The sequence below is a fragment of the Canis lupus genome, unplaced genomic scaffold, assembly GCF_011100685.1.
Source record: "Canis lupus familiaris isolate Mischka breed German Shepherd unplaced genomic scaffold, alternate assembly UU_Cfam_GSD_1.0 chrUn_S315H475, whole genome shotgun sequence".
Lineage (NCBI taxonomy): Eukaryota > Metazoa > Chordata > Mammalia > Carnivora > Canidae > Canis > Canis lupus.
This window is the reverse complement of record NW_023331243.1, coordinates 32,248-43,099: the sequence shown is the minus strand read 5'-3', so window position 1 is coordinate 43,099 and position 10,852 is coordinate 32,248. Positions and strand designations below refer to the sequence as shown.

Below are 10,852 nucleotides of genomic sequence, written 5' to 3'. Positions count from 1 at the left end.
AACGAGGTGAAATAAGGACCACACAACAATGTTCTGTCTTACAAGTAATTGCCAAACCCCAGTGATGACTGCAAAGACACATCTGAAGCCAGCTGGACATACTCAGTTCTTCTGTGTGTGTATAATGATCATCTATCCCTAGATATTATCAAATTATCACCTACAATGTAATCCCCTAAAACAAAATTTTAAAAACTCTGTTTGGATTTACTAAGGGCTCCCGAAAATGAGTATTTTCTTCTTAGACCTGTCTGAACAAAACCTTCCAAAGCTTTCATGCTGAAAGTCCATCATTTCTTCTCAAATGACCAGTACAAATGGGAGGGGGGGGATTATGTAATAAAATGGAGGAGAAAAATACTCATGTGTTATATATAATCTCAAACACATGCAAATAACATCATATACTGTCATAGATGATGATATAATATACCTTAAATAACTTTCATCTGAACTCATATTAAAATCATTATCAGATTGATCTGTTTCACTTAGTGACATGCATTTAAATTTTCCCCACGTTTCTCCATGGCTTTATAATAAGCTCATTTCTTTTTAGCTCTTAATAATATTCCATTGTCTGAGTGGACCACAGCTTATTTATCCATCACTCCCTGAAGGACATCTTGGCTCTTCTAATTTTTGGAGATTATTAATTTTATTTTTTTTAGTAGGCTATATGGCTCAGACATGTACCCCAATGTGAGATTTGAACTCACGACTCGGAGACCAGAGCTGAGCTTAAATCAAGAGTTGGACACTTACCCGACTGAGCCATCCAGACACCCCGAAGTTTTGGTGATTATGAGTCAAGCTTCTACAGACATCCATGTGTGGGTTTTTGTAGTGTGAACATAAGTTTTCAACTTCCTTGGGTGTGGGTTAGGAGCATGATTGCTGGTTTATATCATGATTGCTAGAGTTCCATAAGAAAACTCTACTTAAGACTGTTGTGAAAAATTGACAACTGTCCTCCAAAGTGGGTGCACCATTTTGCATTCCCATCAGCAATGAATAAAGTCTCTGTTACCCCACATCATGGTCAGCATTTGATGTTGTTAGTGTTCTGGATTTGGGGCATTCTAATAGTAGGGTAGCGCGAGCTCGTTGTCGTTTTAGATGGCATTTTCCCTTATGACGTAGATTGTGGATGATCTTATTTTCTATTTGTCCATCTTCTTTGGTGAGGTTTCTGTTGAGACCTTTTGCCTGTAATTTAACTGGCTTATTTGTTCTCTTATTATTTGGTTTTAAGAACTCCTTGTATATTTTGAGTAGAGTTCATTGTCAGTTATATTCTTCTAAAGATTTTCTCTCAGTCAGTAGTTTGTCTTTTGCTTCTCTTAATGTCTCTTGAGAGAAGTTTTTAATTTTAGTAAAGTTCACTTTAATAATCCTTTCGTCTATTGTGTCTTTGGTGTTGTAATCTAAAAAAAGGCACCCATTTTACCCAACATTCTCTAGATTTCCTCCTATGCTATCCCTAATGAATGTTATGCTTTCGTGTTTGCACTCAGTTTTGTGAACCTTTTGAGTTAATTGTGGTGTGGTGTGTCTACATTCCTTTTTTTTTTTTTTTGCATGGTGACACACAGTTGTTCTATGTGGAAAGTTGCCCCATTTGTGGAAAAAGACCATCTTTTCTCCATTGCATGTTTGTGCTTCTTGGTCAACTATTTACATTTCTTTTTAAAGCTTTTGTTTATTTATTTATTATTTATTTATTTATTATGTTATTTATTTATTTATTTATTTCCTTATTTCAGAGAGAGAGAGAGAAAGTGCATATGAGTAGGGGGAGGGGTGGAGGCAGAGAGAGAAGCAACTCTCCCACTGAGCAGGGATCCAATGCAGGACTTGATCCCATGACCCCAGGATCATGACCTGAGCCGAAGACAGATGCTTAACTGACCGAGCCAGCCACCAGGCGCCTTGTCAACTGTTTAACTTTATAATAAGGGGCCAGTATTGGTTCAGCAAATGGAACAAAGGAGTCACACCAATGAAAGATGATAGTACTGGGAGAAACTGTATGAAGGGTAATATGACTATTGTCTATACTTTGAGCCAATTTTTCTACAATACTAAAACTGCTCTTGAAAAAAGCCCTGAATCTTAAAGAATGCCGGCCATTCACATTGCCATCTTCCCTGAGATCATTTAAATACGTAGAGTGAGAACTGGCATGGCTTGGAGGACAGAAATAGCTGCAAGGGAGGAGGCACGAGCTACATCACATGACCAAACTTATGTCACGTCTGGCACGTTATGAAACTTGGGCTTTATCCATAACTGTTTTACATACACAACATATTTTCCCCAAGGAAATAGCTAATAATCTGGAAAATAATCAGAAAAGATACGGCCTCATTGTAATAATTCAGTGGCTTGGGAGAGGTACGTCGGAATTAGCCCAGCCTCTGCCAACACCAGGCCGGAATATCTTTATTGGGGACTGAAGCCACCCAGGCAACTTTCTGCAGTTTTTATCTACAACATTCCTCTGTCTTGCTGCTTGCTGTAATCCATGTCAAACACCGGCCCTCCACCACAGAAAATAAAATAGTAAATGGCACCTAATTCACTGAACTTAAAAGGTGTTACAGAGTTAATAAGCAAATTAATTTATCATCTTCAACCAGAAGAGTAATTAAACTCCAGAAGAAATCTGACTCATAATTGAAAATGAGTAATGAGCAAGCAGGATGTGAAGAAAAATAAATAAGCGTAGTCATTAAGAGAGGAAGTTAGTCTAACAAGGGGGCATAATGTCAAGTATTTGTCACCTACGGCTCAGAACATCCTGCGTCCATGCAGTGGGGTCGCTTCCAGGAAGGGGCCTGCGGTGGGGCACGGTTGGGGCTGTCAGGAGGGGCAAGGCCGCTGCGATGAGTCGGGGGTGGGTGCCTGGGCCCCCCCACACTTAGCCCTTGACGCCAACAGCGTGCAGCCACTGGGCCAACAAACGGTATCCAGGTTTCTGGACTTAATTACTTCTGACTAGTGACCTCAGCCCGCAAAAGTCTCCACCAAACTTACTGAGGATGACCTGGTGAGAGGCCAGTTTCATAAATTTGAGGTTGAGTCAGGAGTTTCTAGAACTTTGACCAGGTTTTGCACATCAGAGGACGAAACGATGTAATCTGAAAACGTCGGCCTTCTTTTTGTCAGTCCCCGTCGATGGAGCGAGTTGAATGTCACGTACGCGCACGGCGCTGTGCAGGAATCTAGTAAATCTAAGCGACTGCAATGAAATGAGAGATGGAGTTGGGGTAATTAGAAAATAAAATTAAACAAAGCACCGAAATGGTGAGTAGGTAACACAGTAAGTACTCGCCAGGCAGAGGGCAGATCGGGTCAGCGAGGGCTATTTGGGTGAGCTTCTGGGATGGGAGGTTGGCGTGAGAGAGGCTTCGAGGGGTGTGGGCTTCAACCTGACATGGCAAGTGTGGTTTAATAGGAGCAGGTGCCTGCGGGGCCAGGACGGCTGCGAGGGCGAGGGGGGCTGGGAGCCGGGCAGGTAAGCCTACAGGTGGAAGAGACGGATCAGGAACAGGACGGGAGGAAGTGGGAATCCAGCTTCCCTGGAACTGACCGGGAGGCCACTCCACCTTAAATCCACCTGCGTTTCCCTCCGCGTCTTCCCACAACCCCGGCAAGAACTCCACTGTCTGTCTCAATCAACTGATTTCTGATTGCATTACGACCAGTTAACCGAATTAGTTGAGAGATGGAGAAATGTCTGCAACATCATCCCATTTACGCTGGTGGCCAGAGGTACGTGAGTTTGTCGTCCCGGGGTTTCTGCTCATCAGAAGCGAAACATTGGCGTCAGGGAGGCAGCGGCATGATAGTTCTTTCTCCAATTAGGCCTTGGAGGCTCAGCAAAGGGACTAATCCTCTTTATCTCGCAATAGCATTGACCTGCGTGTACACAGGCTCTCCTTTTCTGGGCTTTTGTGTGGAACTTGGCACTGCTTTGAAAAGTTATTAAATTATTCACTTTTAATTTTTTTATTTGCCGTCCACTGCCCTATTTTTTTTTTGAAAATGTAGATATTTTAAAAGATTTTATTTATTTATTTGATATAGAGGGAGAGAGAGAGAGAGAGCACACAAGCAAAGGGAGTAGCAGAGGGAGGGGGAGAAGCAGACCTCCCATGAAGCAGGGAACCCGATGCCCCAGGATCATGACCTGAGCCGAAGGCAGATGCTTAACCAACCCAGGCGCCCCCTGAAATAGTAGATTTTAAATAAACTTTTCCTTTTAGAATTGCTTTAGTTGTACAGAAAAATTGCAATGATAGCACGAATCACCCTGTAACGCATCCCCATTTTCCAGGTGTAGGATGTTAGTAACACCTTACAGGAGCATAGCACACCTGTCGCCAATAAAGCGACAACATTGAACGTTATACTACCAACTGGGGCCCATATTCTGTTCCGAGTTCCCTGGTGCTTACCTCACATCCTCTTTCAGTTCCAGGAGCCCACCCAGGATGCCTACACGACATTCAGTTGCCACGTCTCCTGAGGCTCCCGTTGGCTGCGACCTTGCAAACACCGAGAAGAACTAAGATGCAATACAGAACACACCCCTGCTGGGATCCGTCGCACGTTTCCTCCTCCTGAGACCGAGGTTGGGTGCTTCGGACCAAGGGAACCAAAGCCAACTGCCATGTTCCTCACATAGCATCTCTGGCCGACACCGCCCTCACGGTCCATGGGCTCACCGGGTCTCCCCTGGCCAGGTCAGGGCTGGTAGCTCCCCTGCGGTCGGGCCTTTCCAGCCCTTTCAGGCCCTGGGCCCGTGGGAGGGCAGTCTGCGCCCCAGAAGGGGGAGCCACATCCCACCTCCTGGAGAGCGGGCCACCTGCAGCCGATCAGGGCATCTGTGTGGCCTGTGCCGTGTCTTTATTCCATGACTTATTCCTATCGATATGGGCACATGGGTGTCTATTGTGTGTTTTGCGATCTAACCCGGTGCTACATCATCCACTTTGTGCATCTTGTCCTTTCAGCTTCAGCCCCTGGGACCAGTCGGCTCCTGTGGTCTCTCGAGATTTTGCCGACAGTGTTTTCTTTACTTTGGGTTGCTTTTGTTTTTCACTTTCTCACTTTCTGCCACCACAAGAAACACCAGGCTCATCTTCTCTATTATATTATTTTATGATTAACAGAAGCCCAGAGTTTGTTCAGGTTTTCTTTGTTTTTAGAAGTTGTCCTTTCTTGATCCCTGGCACACCACGGTGCACTCATCAGAGTGCGGTCGGGCAGTTGTGCTATGCATTTCCTTTTATTTTCTTACTAAAGACTCCGCTCATCCAAGGTGACCTGTGCCAGCACCACTCACCGTCATCCCTCAGTGAGGTTGATTCACGCATCTGTATTACAATTATGTTATTTTGTCGTAGTTGGTATTCATTCCTGGAGTTCCCCAACCTCCTAAAAGATTTTTCTTAATTTGCATATGTTAAGACTCCCTTTCTGTGCTGTGAAGTTCTATGAGTTTGATAAATGCAAAATGCCATGCATCTACCGCTGCATTGTTACACACTATTGTTTGATTGTGCCCCAAATCCCCTTGCTTCACCTTCACCTTCCCGTTCCATCACACAGCTGGCAGCACTGACCATTTTGCCATGTTTGTATTTTTTTCATGTATTTGGTACCGTACACCATATAGCTTTCCCAGACAGGCCTCGTTCACTCAGCAATATGCATTTCAGGGCCCTCTCTCTCTGTGCCTTCAGGGCTCATTTATTTTCTATCACTGAATAATATCCTGATGTATAGATACGTCCCAATTTGCTTATCCAATCACCTATCAAAAGACATCTTGGTTATTTCCAGTTTTCAGCGTTCATGAAAAAAGTGCTTATGAGCGGCTTATTGGTGTGGACGTACCTTTTCAGAACCATCGGATAAATACCAAGAAGTGCTAAAGAATTATGCAGTGACTATGTTTAGTTTTGTAGGAAACCACCAGATAGTCTTCCAAAGTGGCTGCACCATTCGGCGTTCCCACCGGCAGTGAGCGATAGTCCCTGTTGCTCCCCATCCCTGTCAGCACTTAGTGTTGTCAGGGTTTGGATTTAGTCACTCTAATAAGTGCTGTTATTATCTTGTTGGTTTAATGTGCAATTGCCTAATAATACATGACAGAGAATGTCTTCTTGTAAGGCTGTTTGCCATCTGCATGTCTTCTATGGTGAAGCATCTATTTAGATCTTGTTCTACCTCTATTTAGGTCTTGTTAAAACCTCTTTTTGTTTTAACTGAAACTTTATGCCTGTTGATTAGCAATTTCCCCACCGTGGAGTACCTGGTGGGCTCAGTGGTTGAGCATCTGCCCTCGGCTCAGGTTGTGACCCCGGGGTCCTAGGATCGAGTCCCACATCGAGCTCCCCACAGGGAGCTTCCTTCTCCCTTTGCCTGTGTCTCTGCTTCTCTCTGTGTGTCTCTCATGAATAAATAAATAAAATCTTAAAAAAAAAATTCCCCCACCTCCGTAAACACCATTCCATCTTTGACTTTGTGAATTCAACCACTGTAAATACCATGTCCACATGCAATCATTCAGTCCTTGTCTTTTTGTACCAAAGTTTCTCACTCAACATAATGCTCTCAATGTCTCTCCATGCTCTCTTACAGGACAAAATGTCCTTTTTTAAGGCTGAATAGCATTCCATTGCCTGTCTTTGATTTTCTATATTTTTCAGAGTTTTGAGCATGAGGTGACCCAGTGATCTTGTTTTGGTTTTGATACCTCCTTGCTTAGTGTTTCCTGGGCTTCCTGGATCTTTGGTTTAGTGAAAATTATTATTAGTTAATAATTTTCAAATATACTTTTTTTTAAAGATTTTATGTATTATTCATGAGAGACACAGAGAGAAGCAGAGACACAGGCAGAGGGAGAAGCAGGCTCCCTACTGGGAGCCCAATGCAGGACTCGATCCAAGGACCCCGGGATCACGCCCTGAGCTGAAGGCAGATGCTCAACCACTGAGCCACCCAGGCATTCCTCAAATATTCTTTTCCATTACTGCTGCCAATATCTCTGCGCTCTCTCTCTTCTCTATTTCTACTTGTCCAGATATGAATGTATTCTACTTTTTGAAATTACTACTCCAAATTTCTTCAATGTTCTCTCTCTTTTCTTCCTCCTTGTATTTCACTTTGAGTAGTTTCTGTTCAACTATCTTCCAACACACTGGTTTCCTCCTAATTAAGTACCCAACCTATTGGCAAGCTCATTAAAAGCACTCTTGATTTCTGTTGTAATCTGTTCTTTCTTTTTTAATTTCTAGCATTCTCTTTTGATTTGTTTCCTTACTTCTCACCTCTTTGCCTATGTTATATATTGTTGTGTGGTATCTACTTTTTCCATTAGAGTGTGACTTCTTATAACAGCTAATTTAAATTCCGTTTGCGTGGAGGGGAGTTTTTCTATAATCCTATGATTAAATTTCATTTTTTTAGTGGTCCTGTGTTGCTGGGATGTGTTTATCAGCTTTTAGATTTTCCTTTGGTGCGACAGGCATCCCAGGGGGGACTGCAGGTGGCTGAGTTTCCACTCCCTGGGATGAAGAAGACTTCCAAACAGCCTTTTCTTCTGCTGAAAAGGACTCACCATAGGAAAAACTCTGGAGTTACTTAAAAATGGTTGCTTCCCCCCATCCCCACCCCTGTGGGGCCATGAGGGTTCTTAGAGTAGAAACCCGCTGCAGTTCCTGGAGGCAAAACCCCACGGTGTCTGCAGGCCCTGGAGCTGTTCCTGTCTCGCTAGGGCCCATTCCACCTGCAGAATTGGCCAAAGAGGTCACTCTGATGTTTCCACCAGTTTATGGCTTCAGGGACTTCAGGTACAGGTGATGTCCTGGATTGGCTTCCCTCCAGATTTCAGAGTGGTGGTTTGCCCTGCAAATTTTCTGAAGTTCATGAAAAGTCAGTTGTTAGCTTTTTCAACATTTCTGTTATGATTGTTAGGAGTCCACAGTGACAACTTCTGATCTGTTTACATGTCAGAGCTGAAACTGGAAGTTTGTCTCTTTTGTTTTATCCTTTATGAATCTTTACATTTAAAGTGAGTTTCTTATAGAAAACATACAGTTGAGGTTTTTGTGTTTGCTTTGTTTCGTTTTCAGTTTTTTCTCTTCTCCATTTTGCCAATCCCCCCTTTTAAAAAATTTTGTGTGTATAGAACAATCACATTTAAAGTTTTACTAATGCAGTTAGGTTAGTACCTGTCATATTAATAACTGTTTTTTAACTTATTGCTTCTCTTCTGTTTCTTTTTCCCCCTTCTTTCTGCTTTCTCTAGTTTTAATTGGTCACTTCGTAGATTCAATTTTATCTCCACCATATGCTTTAAGGGCAAAATATAATGAGCACCTCCTTTTTTGGGCCATGCTAATATTAGACTAACTTTGCTCATTAATTATATCTCATAGAGGTGACCACTTTGTAATTTATTTCCTCTAAAGGTGTTCTTTTTTCTTTTAGTATTTAGCAAATTCTTTGGAATATTGAGAAAATTTTCACTCCCTCATAAAATGAAAGACAGAAAGCCAACACACACAGAAATGTCTCAGCCTTTACGTAAGTAGCAGTCCTATGCCATCTTTCTCTTTGTTGAATTAAAAAAAAAAGAGAAATGAGAAAAAAAAAAAAAAAAAACATGGTTAAAGAATTAGCTGAAACTCACAGAATAATGGTCCCCAGCCCTCAGTGATGCCCAGCTAGCCATTTGTGAAAAGGAATGATCATGAAGGTCTGAGTTAAATCATGTTAATGTAAGAGCCTACAACAATGAAAATGCTCATTCTGTGATCATTGTAGCTCCAATTTCCACTATTATTATTAGTGAATAAGGTGTCTGGGAGTTCATGGTACTATTCTTAGAACTTTCTGTAAATCTGATGTGATTTGAGAAAAAAAATTATAAGCTAAAAATAGACCATACTACTAATGTGCCTTGAAATCTGAAATAAGTGATCTTCAATTAATTACAGACAGTGTGACATGATTCTTCATGTCCTGTAGCTGCCTTTTTACCTTTGATAAGAATATTGTTCACCTGTGAGTTTCTGAACATTTCACCTGCAAAAAAGGAAGGAAATTCTACAGTTCATCTTTTTTAATGAAAAAAGAAAGTCCTGGGCAGCCCAGGTGGCTCAGCGGTTTAGTGTTGCCTTCAGCCTGGGCCATGATCCTGGAGACCTGGGATCAAGTCCCACATCGAGTTCCCTGCATGGAGCCTGCTTCTCCCTCTGCCTGTGTCTCTGCCTCTCTCTCTCTTCTCTCTCTCTCTCTCTCATTCTCTCTCAAATAAATAAATAAAAAAACTTAAAAAAAAAAGTCCTCAGAATTTTTCTAATAAATTTATTGACAATGAAATCATGGTTCTTTATTTACAGAAGAGGTACACAATTTTGTTCTGTTTAATGAACTATAATAAAACAGGTTGGCTTGGGTGAGAAGACAGTATTACTATTATCACCATTATTATTATTTGTGATATACAATGGCATCCTCAACTTTGCTTTTGCAAACACTTTTTACCCGACAAAGGCACAGGCACTGAGGTGCAGACACCGGTCCCTGTCTCTCTTTCTCTCAGCCAGGACACCTCCAGATCTCTGCTGTGTTTATGCTGTGCCACCTTTTCCCCTTGAGTGCCTTTGTCTGGGACAGGACAGCACATGGGGAAGACCCTAAATTCTTGCATAAACACAAAAGGTGAAACCTACCAGCCCTTGGGAACAGTTGGAAATTTTTAAAAATAGATTTTTTCTTTGGATTTGACAACCTAAAACGTTTGTTTTAGTAGGATGGGTTCAAGCTTCATGAGGATAGAGCCAACTGCCTAGAGTAGCTCGAGCTGAAAATTCACGGTTTGCTAACTCTCTAAATTACCTGGCACCCTGTTCCTGATCTCCGCTACTATACACACGGGAGAGAAACAGGCTTTGGAAAGGCAGCGTGGGCCTCCGGCAATCTGAAAATGCAACAGAAACTGCCTTGGACATCGGATTAATCCTCTAGATCGTATCAGTATCTTTGGCAAACCCCATCTTCTCTGTGCTACAATGGCATTTCAAATGCATAAATAACTGCACCCTGGAAGTGGTCTTTACGTAAAAGATTTGCATGATACCACCAGGAAGGAAGACTGAAGCGGACGTCAGACCTTACAGCATGTGCTTTACTCCATCTTGGGAGGGGACGCAACTGTTTGTACAAAGTGGCGAGCATGTGCTTTCCAAACGGACGCGCATTCAGTTTCCACATCACTTATGCAGAGGATCGCAGCGGAAATCCAAGCTGCTATTAAATCTGAGAAATCACATTTAGTGTCAAAAAGTAAGGAAACTGGAAGATGACTGCATCCTTCCGGGTTTTGTCACTTGCCAGCTGGGTCACCTGACCTCGGATCAGTTCCATGATTCTTGGCCTACCATTTTTTAATATCTATTAAATGAAGTTTCTATAAAACACACATATAAAACCTCAAAGATGGAAGTATCTTATACATTGAAAATAATAACCAAATGTCAATCGGTATTACTCAAGCAAGGAACCTATCGACCACCCCCCCCCCCCGCTTCCTACTACTGTTTTATGCCTTTCCAAAAAACATAAATAATATTAAAAACTTTCAGCATTTGCCGGGTAGCAGTGCTGGGAGGAATAAGAGTGTGGATTTTCATTCCTCTGCTGGGTCGTAAAGACTATTGACTGGGTGCTGACCGGCGCGGCCTCCCCTGCCTCCGCCTCCCTCGTGTGCTTCAACCTGCATTGCTGGCCCGGCCCGAAAGGCTCGCTCCGAAACTTGGACTTCTTAAATTCC

General features: G+C 42.5%; 1 long non-coding RNA gene across 1 annotated transcript; it reads left to right on the top strand.

The window, feature by feature from the left end:
• The first annotated feature begins 3,152 nt into the window (after window positions 1-3,152).
• LOC119879129 lies at window positions 3,153-9,232 on the top strand. The gene is made up of 4 exons (XR_005387344.1): window positions 3,153-3,777; window positions 4,481-4,751; window positions 8,506-8,601; window positions 9,015-9,232. It is a non-coding gene; the product is annotated as an uncharacterized LOC119879129 (long non-coding RNA).
• The last annotated feature ends 1,620 nt before the right edge of the window (window positions 9,233-10,852 follow it).